The sequence below is a fragment of the Cavia porcellus genome, unplaced genomic scaffold, assembly GCF_034190915.1.
Source record: "Cavia porcellus strain 051 isolate PalLab524CR breed Dunkin Hartley unplaced genomic scaffold, mCavPor4.1 scaffold_7, whole genome shotgun sequence".
Classification (NCBI taxonomy): domain Eukaryota; kingdom Metazoa; phylum Chordata; class Mammalia; order Rodentia; family Caviidae; genus Cavia; species Cavia porcellus.
In genome coordinates, this window is record NW_026947490.1 from 67,678,215 (window position 1) to 67,704,942 (window position 26,728).

Consider the following 26,728-nt stretch of genomic DNA (forward strand, 5'->3'; position numbering starts at 1 on the left):
CTGCTGCTCTTATCCACGGCACCATTTTGCATTCACAGTGACAGTGCATAGGGATCAGCTGTTGTCATTTCCTGCAGTCTGCTTGGCCCTGTTACATAGAAGTTATACAAAGTAGGAGGCCTTCTGGAGACAGCTTGCCTCAGGCTCATCCTGGCTAATTTCTTTGAGCAATTCAGCAGTTCCTGGGAAGGTGTTTGACCTTTCTCTCCTAACAACACTGTGCTTTCTGGAAAGCCAGCCTACACGCTGATTCTAGTGTGCGAGGCCATTGCTGATACCTTTCCAATGCCTGAAACACGTTTTGAACTTTCCTCCCATGCATGAGCATCTTAGTATTCAGGAATGAGATCTACCTGTGATCCACAAATCAAAGTCCAATCATGGAAAACATTTTTTCAGGGCATGGAGTTTCCTGGCTGGAAGAGCAGTGAGCCTGATTGGCAAGGGAAGCTTCCTATCCTTCAAAAATGTCCTAAAGGTGAAACAGGAGGTTTTGTGTGGATGCTTCAGAAAGCCGAAAGAAAGGACCACTTGCAGTGCAAGTGAGTCTGGCAAGGATTCTTTCATATATGAAGAAAGTGAGATAATTTTTATGTGATCATAACCATGAGATAATACCAACTGCCCTTTAGCACAATTATTTTTCATGTCTGAGAATTTTTTTCAAGATTATGAATTGTTGAATGGGGTTTGGTTTCTACCTTCTTTCAAATAGGGACTCATAGAGTAAAAGTGGGTTCACTGCATTAAATAAGAATAAAGAAAAAGAATCCATAGGATGTGTAATATTTACAGTTTGCATTTCCTGTATCTTGGCACCAATGTGGTGGAAGTAATGAATAATGAATTCTAATGAATTCTTATTCTAATGAATAAGGTGGAATAACCAGTAGTTTTGTCCACATGTAAGTAACAGAGTAAACTTCAATCTCAAAGACACATACGAGAAAACTTATTAGGCTTCCGTCATATGAACTCATCAGATTAATTTTGTTACTTGTGAAAGGGAAAAAGCCTATGTGACTGTGATTGTGTATGAACCTGCCAACAAGAAGCACTAAGTACTTTGGACAGGGTCTCCACACTTCTGGATCAGGCTGTGTTTTCCTTGGCACATGATTTATAGTTCATTTGTGAGGCTTGATGAGGAAAACCAAATAAAGTGGGTCTTCTTGATTATTTCTAAATGGAATTTTAAATTGCTAAAAAATACCTATAAAATGGACATTAGCTAAACCACAACCACATTTTCTGTGATGTGGACTTTGAAGTGACTTGAAATTGTGAAACCCTGCTGTGTGCATTTTATAGCTCTGAGAAGTCATCCTCTGCTGAATTTGGGGCACAGCCTGGAAATGAGGGAGCAGCCTCTTCTTTGGCCTTCCTATCGTTTCTTTGTGAACTCTGCCAGGTGCCCAATTCTTCATCAGAATCCCTGTGTGTTCACAACTCTTTGACACACTCTCCTGTAACTCATCTTTCCTGAATACTGTTCTGTTTGTAATTTAAGTGCTTGATTTTACCTACTGAAACTCCAGTGTTTTAATTGCAAGAATGACCTATAATCGATCAATTCTGTGCATCTACTGGCATAATAAGTGCTGAGGATATTTCTTTTAACCCTGAAAACAATAAAATGGCAATAGCGTCAAGAACAGAATGGGGAAGTTGGAAGTTGGGGAGCATAGATTTCTAATCTGGAGTAGGGGAAGTTTCTGTAAACTATTAAAAAAACCTATAGAAATGTGATGATTGGATGTTGATGGTCTTTGACCTTGAATAGATTCCTGTGTTGCATATCCAATATGGTTTCTAGAAGTTAAAGAGCAAAGATGCCAGATGAAGGCTTAGGGTATAGTGATGGGACAGAAAAACAGGTAAACAAGGAACACTTAGGTCAGTGTAACTCTCCATAGAAGGAAAACAGGAGTTCTGGGGACATAGCTCAGTGGCACAGTGCCTGCCTGGCAAGAGATAGTGAGATTGATCCTTGGTACCAAGAAAAAAATATATATGTATGGAAGCTATTAGGGAATTTGTAGTTAGGCTGAGGTGGAGGTGAGAGTGGATTTCTGTAGTCAGAGAACACTTTTCTCAGTGTGATTTTGTTTTGGCACCAGGGATCAAACTTATGACCTCATGCTTACCAGGCAGGCACTTATGCCACTGAGCTAAACCCCCAGCCTCTCAGTGTGACTTTTAAGCTGACAGCTGAAGGAGAAGACAGAGCCAGCCATAGCAAAGTCTGAGAGAAAGACATTGTTGAGTGACAGAACAGTGAATCATGTGTTTCATCATTGTACCTTTCACATCCCAGATGACCAGGAAGCAAAGTCTGGGATAACCATCACCAGTGGAGCTCACTGTGGTGTCTCATGGGAGTCCCTGTGAAGAGGCCCAAGTGTCTGCGACAGAGGCAGAAGGATCTGCCCTGCCAGCGGGGAGGCGAATACTGGAGGTGAATCCTCTGCAGAAGCAGAAGCAGCCTTCCTGCTTCCCTCTACACCACTCGGAACAATCCTTCCCAGGGTGGCGGGTTCTATCTTCAGTAGATCCCCTCAGCGGCACCCAGAACTGTGCTGATCCAATTCAGATGGACTTCTGACTCAAATTACACACAAGGTCACTATCCCAGCATCCGTTTGCTTTTCCCATTTTAAGATTCTATTAGTGTATGTTTACAGTGAGGAATGCCTACATCCATCACAGGGAGTTCATACACACACACAACACGTAACGCCAGGAACTGAACTCAGGACCCTGCGCTCCCGGGCCCTCTTTATTCTTCTTTTATTCCCGTACCCTTTTCTCCTCTCCCCCACCCAAACTCTTGGTCCACTTCTATTTTGCAAAAGTCCCATCTCCTTGTTTTCTATTATCTGTCCTCTATTTGCTCTTGTTTACCAGGTTTCTCATATTAGAGAAGCCATGCAACATTTGCTCTTGTGTGTCTGACTCACAGTATGGTTTCAAGGTTTATCCATTTTCCTACAAATGGCTCAAATTTATCCTTTGTATGGCAAAACAGTAAAAACCACGGAAATTTCTTGACTGCACAGAGTTTTTGTAAGACAAAAAACAAAAATTAAAAGAATCAACCACAAAATGAGTCAGAGAGCAGCAACTCCTCGGCATGATGAAGCCCATGAGGCAATATACTGCTACATACGAAGGGCTCCAGGACATGTGTGCAGGGCCTGACTGCTTTCCCAAGCAGGGCACTGCAAACACCCTGCTCATGCTGCTTGCAAAGCACCTGAGTTGTTACGTGTTTTTTGGGTGGGAAGGGTTCCTCATAGGAACTCCTTGCTATTCTCCTGACTTACAATGTCAGCATTCTCAGCGCGCAGTTTAGAAAATCCTGATGTAAAACTAACTGTGTGACTTCCTCTAAAATGAAAGAGAAAAAAGGATCACTGACTCCATCAACTAGAAGAGTCAACTGAATACCTGGGAACAATAGGTACCTGTGAATATCTGTGTCCTCATGATGGACACAAAGCATCAGAAGTTAAAATCCCTGCACAATTAAGGCTGTAGATTTTGAAGCTCTCTCCACATATGGAGAAATTAAAAATAATAAGCATACATGTTTAAGCAAGGTTTTCACAATTTGAAAGGCTGTGTCATGAGATGGGAGATAAAGGATCTCAGTTCCTGGGACTGCTCAGGTCTGGAGCACTTTTCATGTATGAAGAAGACCAAGCATGGGACCCACATGCTGATGCTCTGACCAGGTTGCCACAGGGGTACAGGGCCTTCTCACAGTGTTTGTGAATACTTAAAATGACCCGTGTGAGGAGCTTCCACAGGGACTTGAGCCCAGGACGCCTGCCAGTCGTTTTGGTTCTTGGTGGTACTGAGGACGTTACCCACAAGTGCTCCATCACTGAGTTAGCTCCCCAGCCCTTCACTACTTTTTATTTTGAGACAAGGTCTCACTAACTTGCCCAAAGCAGCCTTGAGCTTGTGATCCTTCTGTCTCAGCCTCCCAGGAAGCTGCATTACAGGTGAGTACCACTGCTCCTGGCTCAGAGGTCGGCTTTTATTACTGCTGTCATCAGGCAGGTAAGTAGCAGCTCACTTCTAATGCAGGCACCACAAACCCAGCCCTGACTGCACTGATTTGATTGCTGTATTTCATTTGTCCTACCGAGATATGTGTACATATATGTGTGCACCCACACACACATGATTATTTTTTGAGACAAGGTCTCACAAAGCAGTGTAGTTTGAGCTTGATTCCACATGTAGTCAGAATGGCCTCCAGTTCCTAATCTACCTGCCTCAGTCTCCTGAAGGCCAAGATTACAGGTGTGTACCACAAGTGGCTCTGACAGATTGTCGTTATTAAAGTTCTAACTTAAGTTTTCAACACTTTTTCAGAGACAGCACACAAATACTGAGATCTACATTCCAGAATTGTGGCAGCCTAGGCTTGCCTACAAGGGTCTGGAAAGAACCTGGACCCTCTGGCCTGCCACAGCCCCACCATTTCCTAGTGCTCTCCAGTCCTTGTTTGGGGCTCCTGCTTCTTTCTGAGCACTGTGGCTGTCACCTGCATTCTGTGCCTCTCTGGTTCTCCTGCTGGCCTTCTGTGACCCACAGGCAAACCCCAGGTGGCACCCCTGTTAGCTAATGTGGCTACGGGTCCCCCACACAGCACTGCTTGATAGGCCCCAGCCCCTCACAGTGCACCTCAGCCTGCAGTTTCCAGGGCCTGCCAAGTGTGAAGGTCTGTGCTGTCCTGGTGCCCCTGCCAGGGCCAGCAGTTGGACAGGGTCAGGCAGAAGATGATGTCTGACAGTCATCACCTCCTAATCCTTCCTGCACCCTCTGGGAGGGAAACCTGTTTATGGTGGCTTTACATTCTGGGTCTTAAATGCCCCACAGAGCCCATGAGCTGAAAGCTTGATTGACAAGCCTGGCAGGAGGGAAGCCCTGAGCCCTCTAGGAGGAGCAGCCTAACAGCAGGCAGCTGGGACTGGGAGGTGTCTTTGAATTTTTGAACGGGACATGAGGACCCTGGCCCCCTCCCTGTTATCTGTTTCCTGGCTTGTAACAAGGGAAACAGTTTATTTTGCCACACATGTCAATCACCTACAAAAACCCAGTTTGAGTGTTGAGTACAAGGAAATATCGTCAGGGCTGGATCCTTGTGGGAGGAGCCTCACTCATCACCATCCACCAGGACCAGCTGAAAGAGTCTCACTGAGAACTGCCACGCCAGCTCCTTCTAGAAAAGCCCAACCAACACAAGACTGTCAGTGCCGGGCAGCACTGGCCAGGGCGCCTTTGCCAAGATCCTGCAGGAGGAGCATCTGTCCACTGGGACGTCAGGGGCCACTGGTGCTGCAAAGGTGAAGCGGAAGCCGCCTACATTACTGCTGAGGTAGAGCTCCCAAAGGATCTACAGCACCCAGTCATCCAACGCTGGAGGTCTTCGAGACTTATAAACTATAAACCTGAGAATGTGGGAGACCCGAGGCAGCATGTCCGGGCCACCGATGTGCTACAAAGGAGGACACAGAAATTCCTCCTCCAGACTGCAGGCGCCACGCAGCGCTGCCACGGCTGGGGTTTTGTCCACAGAGACCTGAAAACCAAAAAACGTCTTACTGCACTCCTAAGAAGTAGGAAGATCGCTGACCCTGGGTTGGGGAGGAAGTCTGTCCCGGGCAGAGTGTGACCCGTGTGGCAGCACAGGAAGGTGCGAGCCCTCCAATGACCTGGGCATTGCCTGTTCCAGTCGGCCGGGGTCCCGCCCCTTTCTACAGGAAGCTCAGGCTTCGATGCAGCAGAGCCGGCTGGCGGGTTCTCCTGCGCACCCCTCCTCTCACCCACAGAACAGCATCTGGAAGCTTCTCCGCACAACCACGCAAGGCAGCCGATACTAAACCAAACCAAAACCGGAAGAACCCACGCCTCGGCGCGGACACACCGTCCAATCCTCCTCCCGAGCTGCTCCCGAACAAGTATGGGAAGACTGCTATCCTGGGCACCAGGGCTAGGACTGACCCACTAAAACCACAGAAACCCTGAGGCTCGGGAAGTGTGACCACCAGGTGACCACATTTTTGCTCCGGGAACACCGTCTGCCAGGGCCTTAAGCTGAAAGTTCCAGATGAAGCCTCTGAATGAGGAGCTGGTGCCATCATCCTCCCCAGACCCCGCGCACCCAGCTGCCGCACAGGAGGGGCCAGCGAGCCCGCCCTGCACTGACCCCTCTCCCCAGGGTGAAGTCACTAGGGCAGTGGGGTGGCAGGGGCTCCCCGTCCTCACCTCGGTCCGCAGGACACCCTCTCCACACACCACACAGCCTGCCCGCCCAGCCCTGGAGCACCCTGCTCCCCCTGGTCCCCCTCGTCCCCTGCCAAGGCCCGCACACCTGGAAGGTGATGACCAGGAAGGAGGCTGGAGCCTGCCTGCCGCACCGAGCGGCCCAGCCCGCGGCCTGTTAGAAACCTGGGGTCACCGAAACATGGTGAAACCAATTAAGCGTGGGAGCAGAAGTCCGGACAATGCGGGGGGCTGGCCCAGCGCTGTGTCCCGCGCGTCGGCTCCAGGATGCCGCGTTCCACCGCTCGTCTAACTTTAGGGAGCGCAGGGAGGACCCCGGTCACAGGACCGGTTTCGGGGCGCAGGAGGAGGGGCAGGAGACCAGCTGCAGGGCGGGCGGCACCCCGGCTGTGCGCAGTTGTTGGTCCCGCTCTCCCTGCGCGTCCAGGGCGGAGCCCGCAAGCGGACGCGGAGCCGTGGAGGGCGGGTCTCCCCGGGAACGCGGGTCCGGCCGGGATGGTCACCTCGGTCCGCGTGGAGGGGACGAACCCGGAGTCCCCGGAGTCCCCAGACCCCGGGCCGCGTCCCACGCCGCAGCCGAGGGGGAGGAGCCGGAGCTCAGAGGACGGACAGATGGACGGACAGACAGACGGACCCTCCGGCGCACGGCGGCGAATGCGCGCACACGCAGTGGGCGAGGTACCTCAATCAGAGACCCGGTCAGTGTCCGGGTGCAGAATGTGGAGAGGCGGCCTCGCCCTGTAGATGACTTCTGGAGCGGGGTGTTGGGAGAGTACACCCGCCCTGAGCTGCGTCAATCGCAGCACAGAAAACAGTGAAGAAGTAGAAGTCAGCCCTCGAGGCTCTCCGGGTGCTTTCGTAATACGATGGTTCTGACTTCTCAAAAATCATTTTGTGGCAAAAATCTGCTTTCTGTTTCATTCCTCTCCTCAAACCAGTCAAACAACACATCTTTTTTCTTCGTTCTTGTGTTTTGAGAAGGGGTCTGGCTAGGCAGCTCAGACCTGTTTGAACTTGCTGCATAGCTCAGGCTGGCCTCCACCTCCTGGAGATCCTCTTGCCTCAACCTTCTGTGTGTTGAGATTGCAGATGTGCCCCCCTTGCCTGGCTCAGAGTCCTTTTAATAAGGCATTTATAGTCTTCATACATTCACATTCGTACGCATACATTTCAAAGAGAATCAGAACAAAGTGATTTGGTTTAGACTAGCGTTTAGCATAGACTTCAGAATGGGTGCTAGGATTTTCAGAATTTGGGACTAGGTGTGAAAAACAAATATCTAAAAATTGTCAATTCAGACTCGACCTGGTTTATTTCCACAACTCTGAATTCACAAGTATTGGTTATAAGCGTAACATGTAATACGTAGGGGGAAGAGAGAACCAGCAGAGACTACTAGGCTCGTGCAAAGGCAAACGGCAGGAATTTACTTTGCCTGTGTGCAGGCAGAGAGCTCCGTGAGGCTGCCTGCCCTGAGCAAAGAGCACTGTGTCCCTTTTGCGGGGACAGACAGAAGGCAGGGAAATTAGGCAGGAAGAGCTCAGTGAACGTCTGTGGTTAAAGTTTTCTGGCAGTCTTGCATTTCAGTGGGCAGAGGCTTTGAACTGTCTGATGTAAATTGTTGGGTGTCTCCACATGTCCCCAGGACCTGCAAATTTGTCCAGGCACTCAGGCGCCCACGTTTAGTCAGTCACTTAATAAGACTTCTTTCTATCCTGGGCACTGACAATTTTGCATCCTGCCTGTTTCTAGAGACGTTTGCTCAGCTAAGGCCTGTGTGATCTTACTGTGCACGGTTGCCGTCTCTGTTTCCTCTTGGCCTTTGCATTGGTCCTGCTGTAGTATTTACAGACACTTACTTCCAAGGCAAGTGTGGCCACAAACCACTATTTCAACATTAAAATCTGAGCATCTTAAGGCTACAAATAAGCCTTTAATAATTGGACCTCTACCTTCCCATCTTTAGTCCTTTCCTATTTGTGCCCTTTCCCTGGCATTTCCACATTCTGGTGATGTCCGTCTCACCCATGCCTGTGTTTACAGAGAAGAGCAGGTAACCCATGCCATACTTCTCTTCCTCTCTTGCTATGCTTTTCAAGCTCTCGCTCTTTGCTACCCTCCATCTCTCTGGACTTGCTTTTTAAGTCTCAGCTCCGGCATTCCCTCTGGAAAAGCCATTCCTGACACCCTTGATAGGCACTCTTAAAACCCCAGTGCCTGGCACTGATAGCAAATCAGTGATTTTTTAACAAAACAAAGACTACTCGTGCAAAGGTAATTTTAAAGATTGACTCTTTTAGTCCTGGAGAAAAAGCGTGTATAAGAGTACTTTACAGATGCAGGAGTGAAGTCAAGGCACTAAGGTAGTTCTAAGGAGAGAGACTGCTGTTTAAGGAAATAAAGTCCTAATCAAGGAAGACTTCATACAGCTAAGTTGTCTTAAACAAACAAACAAAAAAGAAATTTGTTAGGATAGTGAAAACATTTCAGATATAAAAATGGGAGTGTCCACAGACAAAGGTAGGAAAAGTAACCATAATTTTGAGAATGACTAAAGACAGTGTGCTTAGCTGTGTCTCTTCTCTGCCTCCTGCTGGATAGGCTTCAAGTGCCAGCTCCTGTTGCATCCTGGAATTCTCTCTGCTTGGATGGTAAATGCCTGTAACAGCTCTCCTCTCAGATGGTCTAGTCAAGCCCAGTGAGAAGCAGTGAGCCTTCTCCCTGCAGCCCAGGAATCTCTCCCGGGCACACCTGTGGACCAGGCCCCAGAACAGAAGAATGTGGTGGGCTCCTGCCTTGGACCTGAGCCGGGTGATCCACTGCTGAAGGGACATTAGAGCCACCATGTGTGGAGGACCACCTAGATGATTCTCCTTGAATACAGAGCAATTATTAATGGGTTATGAAAACTTGTCTAAACCTGGCCCTGTCTCCATGTACTGATATGTACAGAGCTGGCTGGGCCATTTCTTTACCCCTTCAGTTGGCTCTAAGCTATGTAAATAGGGCTGGCTGAGGTGCTGATGCATAATCTTTGAAGCTGGGTGCAGTCCACAGTCACTGTTTCCCTGCCGTGGGACTCCCATGGCTGAGCTGGTGAAGGATGAAGAGCTGCCACTCCACACTGTCAGCTGGGATTAAGCCTTGAGATAAGAGACTATGACTTCCTGGGACACAGAAGTTTACACATCGAACTGAAGCACAGACTTCAAAACATTAGATGCTACCTCAGCTGTGTTATGCAGATTACGCTTCCTGTGTGTCCTCCCCTCTGTGTGCTGCACAGGTGATCTCAGGCCACTGTCTAGCCCAGCTCACAGTGCTCATTTACTTTCCACCTTTTTCATGTCACTCAGCCTCAAACCACTCCTTCTTCACAAGTTAATAAAATCCAGGTTGAGCCCTGGATCGTGACCTTTGTTCCAGTGAACCTTCATCCTGGCTGGACTCAGGACCCCCTGGTTCCCCATCACTATAAATATGTCTTAGTGTCTTTATTCTCCCCGTGGGTTGCACTGGAAGTGGTAGGTTGGAATTCCAATAACTGTACCACAGGATTACAAATATTAACTTTCCAGACCTCGTCATGGTCCAGGGAGGGCTCCCTGTTACTATGAACCCAGTGGGGCTGATGTGAGGGTGGCTGTGGTTAATAGATTGCACTCCAGAAAACCTTAATGTGGTCCCAAGCTTAGCAATAAGGAGTACTATAAATAAATAAATGCTTAAAATAAAATGATGACAACAAACTAGAAGGTAGACTTTTAAAGATGGGAAAGGGAATCAGGGAGAGAAGGGAGGAAAAGGAAAGGAAGATAAGGGGATTGAAAAAATAAGTATTTTATATTAGTAATGGGCACTAAAAGAGAGCCAGATTTAAAGGGCCTCTCTAGATTTCAGATAATATTATCTCTTTGAATAAGTATTTTGAAAAAAACTTTGGAAAGTAACAATAATCTACAATACTCTATTTCAAGGTCATCAGATTAACAATCTTAATCCATGTGCAACCTTGATTTCCCTGCACAAAGTTTCCAGGATAAAGATATAAGCAACTTCAGGGGATAATCATTCTGCATATCACACCTTTGTGGACTTTGTATTTCCATTTAAGTATTTCCACTTTAAGTTTATTTTAATATTTGCTGAATAATCATTTGAGCCCTTGTTATGGAAATATAAATAAGAAAGGATCGCCACACTTAATAAGAGTGGATAATTTAGTTAAGTCTTTTGTATAAAATGGCAGAGTTTGTGGCATTCAATGTATTGCATTGTTAGGGATGAAAACCAATGTTACGCAAAATAAGTCAGACACACGAGCTCAAACACCACGTGGTTTCTTATGTGAGACTATATGGACCGAGAGGGAGAGAGCAAAACAGGACAGAGAGAGACAGAAAGTAGGGGAGGCTCAGATCCTTCCCCAAGTTACATACTCCATCGTTTTAGGCATATTTCAATATGTGCTCTTTTGCTTTACTTATACTGTTATACTAATAGTTTACTAATACTTAGTTCATTGAAAAGAAAGTTGTGTTATTATGTTAGTTTCTTGTAAGTAAAAATCTTTTTGGTTTATGACTTGTACTGAGTAAATACTTTGAAGATAATGATGCACAGTATAATAACCATTGTTATTCTCTTATTAATGGGTGATGAAAACTTGTCTTTTGTATTGTGGTTTTTGTTTTGTTTTTGTACCAGGGATCGAACTCACAAGCTCACACTTGCCAGACAGGTGCTTAGGCCACTGAGGTCAATGCCCAGCCCTGAAAACTTGTTCTTTCAAAAAACAAAAACATTTATTTAAAAAAAAAAAAAAACAGTTGCTGTAATTTACCTGGTAAAGTATACATTGTCCTGGGTATTTTATCCTATGCTGTTTCAGAAATTCTAGGTGCAGCTCTGCATCATAAAATGCAGATCCTGAGAGGAGATGGCGAGGGGCCCACAGAAAGTGTCTCAGAAGCGTGCAGTCACAATTGCAGGAATTGCATTGTGTCTCTATGTGTGCGCGTGCGCATCTCATGCACCTCTTTTTAAACACCCGCCCTAGACATCATTGTGCCACTGACATCATTATGACCCTGGTATCAGCAGCAGCTGCTGTGTGTGTGTGGGGGGGGGTGAGTGTGTGTGTGAGTGTGTATGTGTGTGTGCAGAAGTCACGTGGTCTCCACCTGGTCCGTGGTGCACGACTGCGCAGCCTCACTAACCGCCCTGCGCCCCAGGGATGCGCACAGCCTCACTAACCGCCCTGCGCCCCAGGGATGCTAAGAGAGTCTCTGAGCAGGTGAGGGATGGCGGGGAAGACTTCTCACCCAACAGAGCTTTCCAAACGGTTGGGCCTGCAGAACTGCGTTTACACTGAAGACGGTGATAAGAAAAACCTGGTCTGCTCCTGGTAGCCACGCAAGCAACATCGTGTTTTTCCTTTGATTGTGTCAGGAAGTATGGTGGAAATTTAATTGTTTGTTACAGTATTAACTGCACCCTTCTTTATCCATGACGTTACTCTTCGTTTATCGTTAAATTCTCGTGGTGGAACATTGTTGTGTTTTAAATAACCTGTAAACACTATGAAAAGGAAAATAAATTACAAATTAGCGATTCTATATGAAAAGAAAATACTTTTAGACATGTCATATTTTACTTATTTAATATTTGCCTGAAAAGATGTCATTGGAGATTTTTAGGTCTGTGAAGAAGACATCTTATGAAAAAAAGGTGTTATAAAAATAATCCAAAAATAATATTTCCTTGAAAAGATACATTGAGAAGGCAATGTGATACATTATAAAAGTTATAAATAAAAATACAGTAACAAAACAGAGCAAAGAAATAGAAAATTTCTGGTTATGGAAGACACTTTGAGAAAGTGATTGGGACCCTAAACATTGCTGGATTGACAAAAATTGGATCTTTAGGAAGGGCCTGTGTGTCTACTCCTATAAAAGGTAGACAATTACCACTTCTGTTCATTTAAATGTGTGGTGCTATCTGGGGACATTTTCAAATAGCGCGGTTTGTTTTACAGGTAAGAACCAAGGCCATGGCTGACCTGGATGACCTCACCAAGCCGTGGGAAGCAGCCTCCCAGCGGCTCGGGCTGCCTTGCCCTGGTTACCAGGACATTTTGCTGCTGATAGCTCAGCTTAGAGTGGAGTGTAAAGGTAGGACACGTGTTGGTTAGCAGCCCTTGCACAAGCATTGCAGAAGGGTATGCACACTGTTCCGTGGGGCCTTCCTGAGCACACCGCTGTTACAGCGTCGCTTATCTCAGGTGTGCTTCGTATCCTAATAGAAAGAGGGCTTTTGCACACTGGGTCAGAGAGCTGTGGGTGCCCAGCTGCACCATCTCCTGTGCTGGCAGTGCCAGCTTCCTGCTGCTTCTCTCCTGAGCCTCCCTCTTTATCTGCTCAGGTTACAATGGTGTCTACCTGCAGTCCTGCGAGAACATTGGAACTGCTTTCCATGCTACACCAACTCCTGAAACTGTGGTCGCTCTGCATTTATAAATATAGTGTTTTCTTTAAGTGAGATCTGATTATGTTAACTCCTTGCTTAAAACCTGTCACTTCCCACCGCCATCAGGTTAAAAATCTCAGTCCTCTAGCTGTATCCCACCTCTGTCTGCATCCCAGCCACTGCCTCAGAAGTTCATTCCTACGCAAGCTCCTTGTCTTCAGCAGCATTACTGATCTATGAGAACTAAACCTACAGCATACAGTTTGGAGAATTTTGATGTATGTAGTAAATGTATGTTTAATCACTGTAATCAGGCGTCACAATTCTCTCACTCCCAAGTCTCCTCTGTCCTTTTAGATTCGCTCATTAAGAAGCTGCCAAAGCCAGGTGTGGTGGTACATACCTACGATTCTAGCACTCACAGAGGCTGAGGATGGAGGATAGCAAACTCAAGACCAGGCTTGGCCACCTACTGACCTAGTGAAACTCTACTCCAAAAAAAAGAACAGAGCTAGGAATGTGACTCAGCATGAAAGCCCTCAATTTAAACACCAATACCACACACACACCCCAAGTGATTTTCACAAGTTTCTGTAGTTGTTCATTCCCATCAGTAGCATATAGGATTTCATTACCTCCCAGTCTTCATAAATATAATATTGGCAGTGTTTTCCTTTTAATTTTAGCCACCCTATTGGGTATTTATTGTGCATATCAGCACAGTTTTAATGTACATTACCCTAATGAGGGTCTTTCCATATGTAGTGATTTGTGTATCTTGTTCATGAGGTTGTCCCTTTAGAACATCTGCTATTTTAAAAACTGTTTGGTTTTTGTTTAATATTAAGAGGTTTTTTTTTTTTTTTTTTTTTGGTACCGGAGATTGAACTCACGACCACCTGCTTGCAAGACAGGTGCTTATGCCGCTGAGCTAAATCCCCAGCCCCAAGAGTTCTTTATATATTCAGGATCTCATTCTTTCTTCAGTTATATTTATTGCAGAGCCTTCCACCCCCAGTTTGTGTCTTTACTTTGTATCCTCTTAGTAGTATCTTTTGAATAACAGAAGTTTTGAATTTTGATGCAAGTTCATTTGTGTATTTGTTAAATTGATGGATTTTGATTATTGTGTTATGTCTTAAACATCTTTGTCTGGCATCAAGTCACAAAGATTTTTTCCATGCTCCCTTCTAAAAGTGTTGTTGTTTTGAGTCTGGTGCTCAGGTCTATGATCCATTTCAAGTCGGGGGGGGGGTCCAAACTCCTTTCTTGGTTATGCACATTCATTTGCTCACTCCGTTGAAAAAGGCTGTCAGTCATCATCACGCTGTCATTTGGCTTTTGTTAAGAAAAACGTTATTCATTCTGTGTGGTCTGTGTCTGTGGTTTCTACTCCTTTAGTTAATTTGGCTTTGCATTCTGGTTTTACACTGCTTGAATTAGTGTAGACTTATAATTCTTTAAATCATCTGTCCTATGTTTCTTATTTTATTTTTTCTTCAGGATTATGTTAGCTTGTTTTGGCTTGTGTCTAGACGACGTCCCAAAACCTCACGCAGTCATAAGGGGCTTTTTCAGACTGTGTGATGCTAGGACTAAGGGTGTGTGGTTACTAAATTCGTCCACTGCTCGGTTTGGTAACCACCCTAGCTGGGTAGTCTGGATAGAATATCGAAAGGACAGAAAGGAACTGGTGCTACCACTTTCTGCTCATCCCTGGTCTCTCGTTGCTTACTGCTGCAACTGCTTGCCTTCTGCCCTGCTGTGCCCCTCTGCCGTGCCACCCCGCCTTACAGCCAGCCAACTGTAAACTGAAACCTCTACAGACTGTGAGCTAAGTGAACCTTCATTCCCTTAACTTGTGGGTGTCAGGTATTTTGTCTCAGCAACAAGTGAAAAGTAGCTAAAACATGGCCCTTATAGGTCCTTTGCATTTTAATATGTCTTATGCTATGGCATGTTGTTGTTCTTCGTGTATGTGTACCCACATGTATTGCTGAGAACTGAACCAGGATCGTGTGCAAATTAGGCAAGTACTCTCCTATTTAATTACCTTCCCACCCCTTTATGTGAATCTTAGGATCAGCTTGTCAATTTTAAAAAATGGCTACTGGAATAATGGAGATTAGGCTGGGGAAAATGAACATCTAACATTTTTTGGACTCTTGAACAAACTATCTATTTGATAAATTGTATTATATTTTATGAGTAATATTTTGTTGCTTTTAATGTAGTGATCTATGTTTTATTAGATTTATCTACATATTAGGTATTTTCATAAACTTGTAAATAGACGTTTTCCTTTGTTTGGAATAGTTAAGTACGGTGGGCTTTGCCTCTAGTCTCAGCACAGTACGAGGATGAGATAGGAGGATCATAATTTCAAGCGTCGCTTGGGAAACAGAAACTTAATAAGACCTTATCTCAAAATATGTAAATAAATAAGTAGGGCTCTGGGTTCAAACCCCAGTATCACAAAAGCACTTTGGGTTGAGACTGTGTAATAATTTTGCATATTTCTGGGGTATAGTGTGGCATTTCTAAGTCCCATGGCGATGGTACAACATGGCGAAGGAGCCAAAAACAACAGCATGTCAGCTTCCTCTCTCTTCTCCCCTCAGCCCTAAAATGAACTTCCTGTCTCTTCTTTCACACATGCCAAGGCTCCTCCAAATCAGCTGTTAATGTGTCACCTGACTCCACCCCTGATAGAAGCCCAAGCTTTCCTTTGTTCTGGTCTGAGGGAATCTTGCACTGTTCTGCAACCCTCCTGTGCCTGCAGTAAAAGCCCCCCCCCTTCTCTTGTCTGTCTGTGTTTGTCTCTCTCTCTCTCTCTTTTTCCTCTCTCTCCCTCTCTCTCTCTTTCCCCCTCACTACCTCTCAGCTGTGCCAACAAACCTAACATTTTGGTGTTGTGACTCAGATTGGAAGGACGAATAGTTCCAGGGGTCTACCTCCAGGTGGAGCCACCTCTCTTTTTTCTCATCCCTGCTGTTGCCATTATAGCCACCATCCACCACCAACCGCCCTCAGTGCGCACATGTTCTCACAGGTGAGCTACCTCTCGCTTTGGGGTTTCTGTCTCACGGCCCATGTCAGGACCCTCCCCAAATCTCTCCGGACCACTTCCTGCAGGACTCTCCCCTTGTTCCTTCTCTGATGAGTGGTGGGTTCAGGCTTTGGGGAACCCTTGTTCACTTTCCTGAAAAAGATGATGATTCTTCACAGGAATTGTAACTCAGCCTTTGTGTTCTTTGGTTCACCCTTAATTTGACCACAATGGGAAACATTACTTCCCACCCCCCAGAAAGCACACTGCCCAGGTGCCTGATAAGACAGTTGGGCACACTCGGTCTCTGAGGAATCTTAAACCCAAAACAGTTAACTTTTTATTGCCACAAAGGTTGGCCATATTACAAGCTTGATAACACTTGCCACTGGCCAGAGCAGAGTGCCTTTGATTTTTCCACCCTCCATGATTTAGACAACTTCTGCCACTGTAATGGTAAATGGCCAGAGATTCCTTGTGTCTGGGCCTTTTTTGATCTCCAGGCATGTCCCTCCCTCATTCAGACATGTGACGTGACCCAGGTGCTCTGGCTCACTCCATACCACCTGATCCCCAATCAACAGCCCCACTGCCTTGTAGACAGTGTCGCTTCTGTTGCCACTCGGCCACCGTACCCACAGGAGCCTTCTCCTTTCCCGCCTTCTCCTCCACATTCTCCTCTACTTGCCCCTCTCTGTGTTTCCCTCTGTCTTCCCCTTCCCCCACTTCTTTCCCTCCCAATCCTTCCTCCACTCCACCATCGCCATTTTCTCCTCCTGCACACTACAGCAGGTCTCACTCCACCCATCCACCACCATCTTCTCACTCCCCCTGTCTCTGCCATCTTGTTGCCCTCCCCATCTGATGCCATCTTGTGCCTCCACCCACTGTCTGCCATCTTGTTCCTCTGCCCGCCCTCCACCATCTTGTCACTCCTCCCACCTTCCACCATCTTGTTCCTCTCCCATCTCTCTACTGTATTCTCCCCTTTCTCTTCTGCCACCATCTTCCAACCCCTCCTCCTCCTCCACCTCCTCCTCCTCCTCCTCTTCCTCCTCCTCCTTCTTCATCGCAACCCTCTTCTCCCCCTCCAGGAGGTAGCCAGCACTGAAGGCCTAGTCCAAGTCCATGTCCCTTTGTTGCTGATCTTTCCCATACCCCACCGTGTGAGCTCCTTTGATGCTGATCCATATAATTACATCAAAGAACTTAAATTGTGATTCAGTCATGTGATTTAACTTACAAAGATCTCTATGTAATTCTCACTTCCACTCTTGCTCCTCGACAAAAAGCTTAACTCTGACAGGTAGCTCAAGTTATCACAGATCAAAAACATCAGACAAATGCTGACTATCCCATCAGGGTACCTGCAGTGCCAACTGTGCATCCCCAGTGGAATTATGAGCCTAATGCTGATGACTCAAAACATAAGACAAAAATGATTTGAGTTAAGGAGAATGATCCTCAATAACAATTTTATTGTCATTTTATTTCCCAAGTGGCATCAGATAGTCAAGCTAAATTTTAAAAATCAGATCTTGGCCCTCACTTCCCTCAGGGAGATCTCCTAGATGTGGCTTTCTGTGTCTTCAACAAAAGAGAGGAACAACAAGAAAGGGATGATCTTGAAAAGATCAACCTTCAAGCAAAGCTCCAAACTAAACTCCAGAGCCAATTTTTGGCCACTGTACTCAGAGCTCAAAATAAAACACAGACCAAAGGAAAATCTAAAACCCAGAATCATGCTTCAAGTGCAATAAGGAAAGACACCGGGCACAAGGCTGCCCTTATCTGCAACAACCTTCCTCCTGCCCAGGTCCAGAATATTTACAAAGTGAGAACTCTGGCTCCCTGGGATCTCTTAGTTAAACTTCTAAACTCCTCAGGCTGACACCTCAAAATCTGTCATTGGGATATCTCTTTCTTTGCTATTCTTGGCAATGATTGCTATTCTAGGCCTCTTCTGGTTCCACATATTCTAGAATCATTTTCTCTCATTTTTCAAGCAATGTTACTGGTGTTTAGATTGAGATTACTTTAAATTTGAATATTAGTTTTGGAAATACGACCATTTTCACTATATTAGTTCTGTCTATGCGGTTATGGAATATCTTTCCATCTTCTGATGCTCTCTTTGATCTCCTTTTCAGAGTACTGTAGTTTTTGTTGTAGAAGTCTTTTGTTATTCTAGTTAGGTTAATTCCTAAGTATTTAATTTTTTAATGTTATTGTAAAATCTATTGTTTTTATAATGTTTTCTCAGTGAGTTCATTATTGGCATGCAGAAATTCTTTTCTTTTTTTAAATTTTATTTTAAAGAGGGTAAAATTAGACACAATAAAACAGAACATAAGAAAGCAATGTAAGAGACACAGATTTCAAAGCAAGACAACCAGAGATCTTTATTGTCTATCATATTGTCTCTTGTTTTCTTCCAAATGGTTGTCCATGTCTTCACACACAGTGAATTCATACAAAACAACGTAGTATAAAACTGACCCGGACAGGATGATGAAGGCATTTTAGGTCTTCAAGACCAGACAATAGGGAAGTCAACAATGGCTGTCATAGTGTCTCTCATTCTCTTCAAAATAGCTGTCCATACTTTCATGTATATTGAAATTAAACAAAACAGACTAAAATCACTCTGAACAAAGAATAATAGTATTGCTGAATTTCATATCATGACACTATGGAATCAGCACTAGGTACTGCAATGTCTCTTTTTCTTCAAAGTAGTTGTTTATTTCATCATGCATTATATGATCAGTTCTCATAAACTGTTTATAAGTTCTATACATGCATATTTATCTTTTCGGTATACAGGAATTCTGTATACAAGTTTTGTGTGTTAGGACTGGGGTTTTAGCTCAGTGGCCTAAGTGCCTGCCTGGCAAGCATGAGGTCATGAGTTCAATCCCTGATATCAAAAAAAATTTTTTTTCTGTGTTAACTTTGAGGCTATTATACCCTCAAATTTAGTTACTAATTCTAGGAGTCATATGGTAAAGATTTTGGTCTTCTATGTAGAGGATGATGTCAACTACAAACAATGGTAATTTAAATTCTTCCTTTACTATCCCTTTTTGTTTCTTTTTCTTGCCTGATTGTTCTGGCTAACTTTCATGAACTATGTTGAACAGTACGGATGGTGAAAGACACCCATGTCTTTGTTCCTCATTTTAGAGGGGAAGCTTTCAGTGTCTCCTCATTTAATATGATGTTGATGGTAAGTTTTCCATAAATGGCTTTTATGAAATTGAGATAATATCTGTATTTCTGTATCTTTTTTCTTCATGTATCTGTTCTCTTCAGAGGTTTTTTTTTTTTTTTATCATGAATGGATGTTGGGTTTTGCCAAAGACTTTTGCTGCATCAGTTGAATTTTGTCTTTGCTTCTGTTAATGTGCTGTTACATTTATTGATTTGCATATATTGAAACATTCATGCCTCCCTGGGATGAATCCTACGTTGTTATGATTTGTGATCTTTTTGATTATTTGTTGCCTTCTGTTTGCCAGTACCTTGCTGAGGATTTTTACGTCTATATCATTAAAGATTATGGTCTGCAGCTCTCTTTTGTGGTTGGGATCTTTTCTGGTTTTGGAGCCAGAACAATGCAAGTTCTTATACATTATTCCCTCTCAGTTTTACTAAAGAGGCTGAGGAGTGTTGCTATTATATTTTCTCAAAAATTCTTGTATAATTTGACAGTGAGTCCATTAGACCTGGGATTTTCTTAGTTGATAGTTTTTAAAATTATTTCTTCAATTTAATTGCCTGATATTGGCTTATTTAGGATTTTCATGGCTTCTTGATTCAGCTTTGGTAATTCATAGGTATGTAATAATCTATCCACTTTTTCTGATTTCCCTATTTTACTAGAGTACAAGTTCTCAAAGTAGTTACCAATAGTCTCCTGGATTTTGGCAGAATCTATTATGATCTTGCCTTTTTAATTGCATTGATTTGTGTCTTTTCTTTCCCTCTTTTGTCAAGATTAACTAAGGGTTGTCAGTTTTATTTATTTTTTGGGAGAATCAACTATTTTATTCACTGATTCTTTGTATTGTTTTTTTAGCCTCCCTTTCCTTATTTTCTGCCTTGATTTTATGCTTTTCATTCTTGTTCTAGCTTTGGATTTGGATTATTCTTGTTTTTCTGAGACCTTGAGGTACATCCTTAGGTTATATATTTGAGCTCTGGTGTTCTGATACAGGCATTCACAGTAATAAATTTCCCCCTCATGACTGCTTCATTGTGTTCCATAGGTATTTTGTACTTACTTTATTGTTTGATTCTAGGAACTAATTGTTTCTTTGATTTTTTTTCTGTAACCATTATATGCATGAGGATATAGTTCAATTTCCATGTGTTCACATAATTTCTGTGGTTTCTTTTGTCATTGCTACCCAGTTTCACTACCCCGTGGTCTGATAATATTCATGAAATGCTTTTGATTCTACTGCATTTACTTAAGCATGTGATCTCCTGTAGAAAAGTCCCACGTGCTGCTGAGAAGAACGTGTGTTCTGGTGTTGGGTGGGACACTCTGCTGATAGTTATTATACTTGATCTTGGCCAGAAGGCTGAGATATTTATTAAATCCATTTGTTAAAAGGTTTGGTTCAAATCTGATAGTTACTTTTTTGGGGGTAGTTGATCGGTTTGTGACCGTGGGTTATTGAAGGCCGCCATTATAATCGTGCTGGTGTTTGAATGATTTTTAAATGTACATTAGTGATAGCTTTATGAAATTGGGCACATGTAGTGTTTGGTACACATGTTTATAATACTTATCAATTCCTGTTGAATTGTTTCCTCAACAAATATATAATGACCTTGTTATGTCCTGATTAGTTTTGGCCTGAAATATGCTCTGTCTGAAATTAGAGCAGCTACTCCTTTGTTCTGGGTTACTGTCACATGAAACATCATTTGCCATCTTTTGATTTCTTAATCTATGAATTTCTTTTTGAATGTGTTTCTCGTATGCTCCATTTTGTTGGCTTTTGTTTCTTAATCCAATCTGCAATATACATCTGTTGACTGGGGAATTGAGACCATGATTGCCTTATTTTCCTGTTGCTCATTTCCTTATTTTTTCCCCTTTTGCTTAACTGCTCAGTCATCCCGGTATCTTCATCCTCTTTGACTTACTGGCCTTGTAGGCTTCAGTATCTCATTTTAGGATGTCCTTGCAAATTTTGGGGAATGCTGTTTTGGTAGACATGAATTTCTTGATGTGCTGTTTGTCATGGAAATACCTTATTTATCCATCAATATTGAAGAAAATTTTGCAGGATACGTAAGTCTGAGTTTCAAGTTGTTATCCTTTAGGGCTTAACATACTCCACTTCAAGCCTTGCTGGTGTTTAAGGTTTATGTAGTAATTTCTGTTGAATTCTTTCTACCATTAGTGGAGATGTACTTGTCACAATTAATACATATTGGATGTATGTCAGTACTTGAATTGACTTAGTGTTAATGCTATAATTACAGATTTCTTTTCTATATTTAAGGGTGGGATATTATTGGTTCTAGAGGTATATCAATATCCAATTGTTTTGAGTGATACTACTTGTTATGGATAGGTTTCCTGCACTTTCTGGTGTTAAACTCTGGGTGACCATCATACAGTAATATTATAAATTCTGTGTCCAGATTCTAATTGTTCTCCTCACTAACTGACTTTCTTGATACTGCCAGGGTTGCATAACTGTTTTTATCAGTGGTTTTCTCTGTATGCCAACACCCATATAACCTCTGTGACATTAACAATACTGTAGTTCATTCCCAGAGAACTGGGAGTTTGGAGAACTGAACTGCATCCTCTCGCGAATTAACAAAGATATTTGGATGGGGCAGAGGCAGATCGATGGTTAACCATGACCAAAGTGCATCACTGCAAAGCAGACCAAAAATAATCTCCATACAGCAACAGTCTTTCCAGTGTAAATGCTCATAAAACTCAGCACAAAACAAACACAGCAGAAAAAAAGGAAAAAATTCAAAAAACAAACAGCTGTAGAAGTAAGAGGAGGCAAGGAAAAAATTGCCTTCTGTTATAGATTAAGAACTGGTGATCAACTTAATGACAACTGGATTACATCAGCATGGCGCTGAGTGTAGATGTTCCACCTGAGGAAAGTTGCCAGCATAAATAGAGATGTGTTAAGGTGTGTTGAGGCATTGTGGGTTCTCCTATGAGTTGCTGTTCTCCTGGCTCCGGAGGGGAAGACATGTGTTGCTTGGTCTCCAGGATGAACTCATCACGCTGACTTCCTGGCAAGTATTCAGCTGTGCTTGTCATCAGAGGAGCTCGGGGCCTCTCTGTCACTGAGGACAGCTGTGGTGCTTTTCAGGACAGCCCTGGTCTTTGTTGTGAGTGTGACTTCTCGGCTCCAGCGTAGAACCCTCAACCCACCAGCACAGTTCCTTTATCCTGCTGGCATAGACTTTCTAGCTTCCACCACTGACCTTTGGGCCTTCCCAGCACGGATCCGTAAAAGAGACTGGCGTGAGTCCTTCTTGTGGGCTCTGGACCTCCAGTTGGACTCGTGGGAGGCATTGTCCTGAGCTCTGGATCTTCATCTGGACTCATGTGGGACATTGCTGTGGGATCCAGGCCCTTGACTAAATATTCTATCTTTGGTGTTGTGGATAGATTTCCTGCATTTTCTTGTGTTAACTCTGGATAACCATCATAAAAATAATATTATAAACTCCATGTCCTGGTTCTAATTGTTCTCTGCACTACCCCTGACTACAGCATCTTCTAAAATTCCCAACTATCCTAAAGCCAATTCAGGGGGCATTGAGGGGGATACTGACAAGAACCACACACCAGAATCATTCACAAGGAGAACAGAGAAGATTGAAAAATAGAACCAGATACTCTGTGTGACCACAGAAGTTATAGCTAAACAGATAATAGAAGTAATACAATGATCAAGAAGATTTCAGAATCTTATCATGGACTTTGTATTCCATGGATTTTATCAGACCATAATGCAGTGAAATTTGAAATCAATGGCAAAAGAAATTACAAATGTGCCAAATGACACCCTCCTAAATAACAAATAGGTCACAGATGAAATTAAAGAAGAAATTAGACAAATTTTTATGTTCTCATTTTTATTAGTCTCTAAACATAAAAAAGTCAAAATTCTTATACCAATTATTTCAAATGAGGCCATGAAAAGCAATTCATTATAAATTGTAATCATTTTCTCCTTCAATATTTCTGGTGTATACAATAGTGTGACAGAAAATTTTATAACAGGTGTTTGGTTGAAAAATGTCATCTCTTTACAAAAGCATCATACAGGGCAGTTTTTACTTTTCTTCAAGTCACTTTACAGTACAATACTGGCTGACCTAAACAAAATGATACAAAACATGAACGATCAATTTAACTAAGAATTAGAGTCTATGAAAAAACTTTAACCAGAAATCCAGGATATTAAAATTATATTCTGAGTACAAATGACCAATGTGAGGGCAGAATTTCAGAATTAGAAGACAGGGATGCTGACACAGATCCACCGCAGCCTGCCGGGCACCGCCATTGGAAGGCTTCTTCCTATGGACACCCAGTGCAGGCAGAGAGAGCCAACAAATCTGCCTCCACCTGCCAGCCATTGCCACTGGAAGGCTCCTTCCAGTGGCAGGAGCAGGGACCTACAGCCAGGTAATCCCCGTGCACCTGTAGGCCACCATTGGAGGCCCTTGGTTCATTCAGGCAGCCATCACCCACCAGGAGAATCAGGCAAACACAGCTCTGTGTGCCTGCCACCATCACAGAAGCCCCAGTGTAGACATGTCAGCTGAGAGAAGCAGTCCCACCTCCACACACACATGGTCATTGGGGAAGCCTTGGTGTAGCTGCACAGGTCTAGAGAAGCCCACCCTTACCCTCCTACTTCCCTGTAAATCGGGTCAGAGGACCCTAGATGCCTGTCCCATCCCCCTACACCATGGAGGGGCAGCCAAAGTGGGAATGTCTGGGATCCCACAATCAGCTTGTTGGGAGAAACCCAGCAGAATGTCAAGACAAAGGAGCAAAAGGCAATCTCAGACCTCCAAGCCACACAGAGCAAGTCTGGGAGATACAGTCATTGAAGAAAATGGAAGTCACACACCTGAAAGCTCTGTGAGGATAGCAACTGAAGTAGAGAAACAACTTTATGAGATTATAAAAGCATTCAAATTAGAAATAGTGTCTCAGGTAAAAGAACAAATCACAAACGTAATCAAAGAATTGCTCAGCATATCTAAAGAAAACAGGGTTTTATTTATTTAATTTTATTTTTTAAAAGATTAATATAAAAGAGAACATCACAATACTGGTCAGAACAATTTAAGCAACATAGTGTTTCACCACAAGAAAACCTGACATAGGGGGTTGGGGATTTAGCTCAGCGACATAAGCCCCTGCCTTGCAAGCAGGCAGTCGTGAGTTTGATCCCTGGTACTGATAAAAACGAAAAAGACAAAAAAAAAAAAATAAAAAAAGAAAAGAAAAAAAGAAAACTTGACATAACAGTAGCTACCATAGTGTCTCTTTCCTTCAAATATTTGAGTATACCTTCATGCACCACAGTATCAAACATAACAAGACAGTATAAAATCGTTCAAGAGAATGAAATTATTACAGGGTATTCAGAACTAACAGAAAATGAACAATGGTTACCATATTATCTCCTTGTCCATAAAAAATTTTGTTTATACTATCACATATAATAAAATTCAATAACATAAAACATGATAAAACCAATGGAAACAGAAGAACAAAAGCTTGGTAGGACTTGAAAACAAGTTGATATTAAATCAGCACTAGCTATTATAATGTCTTGTTTTCTTCAAAATAGCTGTTCATATCATCACAGACAATAAAGTCAAACAACCCAGAATAAAATCATTCTAATTAATGAATGAAAGCACTATAAGGTTTCAAAGCAGTATAATGGAGAATCATGATTACCGCATACATTTATGTATACTTACCATTCCTTACATTAGGGAAACTATTCTGGATTTACACGTGAGTTTGATTTATATTGCTTATGAGTATGGTCTCAAGCTGCATCCATTTATAAATATCTCAATCTGATCATTCTTTATAGCTCAGTAGTACTTCATTGTATAAAAATACCACAGCTTTCCATCTATTCCTCAGTTGATGGACACTTAGGTTGTTTCCAAGATCTGGCTATTACAAATTGTGCTGCTATAAACATGGGTGCACATATATCACTGTGGTATGAAGTCTTCAGTTCTTCTGGGAATATGCCTAGAAGTGGAATAGCTGGAAAAAATAGGACTTCCAATCTCAGCTTTTTGAGAAATCTCTAGACTGACTCCACAGTGGTTGTACCAGTCGAACCAACAGTCCCACCAACAGTGCAGGAGAGTTCCTTTTTCCCCACAGCCTCTCCAGCACTTATTGTTGGCAGTTTTCTTGATCCTGGCCATTCTTTCAGGAGTGAGATGGAATCTCAGTGTGGTTTTAATTTGCATTTCCCTAATGAGTAATGATGATGAATATTTTTTCATATATTTATTTGCCACTTGTATTTCTTCATCTGAGAATTGTGTATTCATCTCAGATGCCCATTTTTGGATTGGATCTTTAGTTTTGGGGGTCTGATTTTTTTTAATTCTTTATATGTGTTAGACAGAAGTCCTTTGCCTGAGGGACAATTCACTAAGATTTCTTTCCCAGTTTGTGTGTTTTCTTTTCACTATGCTGGAGATTTCTTTTGGCATGCAGAAACTTTTTTATAAGATGTGATGCCAGTTACTGATTCTGGGAAGTATTTCCCATGCAGTTTGATTCCTATTCATGAATTCTCAACCTACACCTATGTCTTCAAGTTTTTTACCCACTTTGTCTTCCAATAGATTTGGTGTTTCTGTTTTAATATTCAAATCTTTGATCCATTTAGATTTTAATTTAGTACATGGTGATAGGCATGGGTCTAGTTTCAATTTTTGGCATATGGAGAGCCAGTTTTTCTAACACCATTTATTAAAGAGACTGTTGTTCTTCCAGTGAACCTATTTGGCCCCTTTATCAAAGATAAGATGGTTGAGTGTGTTTGTATCTTCTAATCTATTCCATTGATCTTCAGCTCTGTTTTGATTCCAGTACCATGTTGATTTTATTACAGTTGCTTTGTGGTATAACTTCAAGTCAGGGATTGTGATGCCTCCTGCCTTGCCTTTGCTGCTTAGAACTATCTTTGCTATTCTATGTCTCTTCTCACTCCAGATGAATTTTAGGAGTGATTTCTCTAGATCTCTGAGGTATGTTGATGGTATTTTCATTGGGATTGCCTTGAGTCTGTATAACAGTTTTGGCAGAATGACCATTTTCACAATATTTATTCTTCCTATCCATGAGCAGGGATGTCTTTCCATTTTCTGGGATCCTCTTCAATTCCTTTTTTCAGTATATTATAGTTTTCCCTGTATACGTCTTTCAGTTCTTTTGTGAGAGTAATTCCTAAATATTTCATATTTTTGGGTGCTACTATGAAGGGTGCGACTTCTCTTATTTCTCTCTCTGTGACTTTGTTGTTAGTGTATAGAAATGCTATTGATCTTTGAGTATTGATTTTGTATCCAGCTACTTGCGGAATTTATTTATTATGTCTAAGAGTCTTTCAGTGGAGTTTTGGGGGTCTTCTATGTAGAGCATTATGTCATTCGCAAATAATAATAATTTAACTTCTTCTTTTCCTATCTTTACCCCTTTTATTTCTCTCTCTTGTCTAATTGCTCTGGCTAGTATTTCCAGTACTATATTAAATATGAGTGGTGATAATAGATATTCTTGTCTTGGACCTGATTGTAAAGTAAAGGCCTTCAATTTCTGGCCATTTAGTATGATACTGGCTGTTG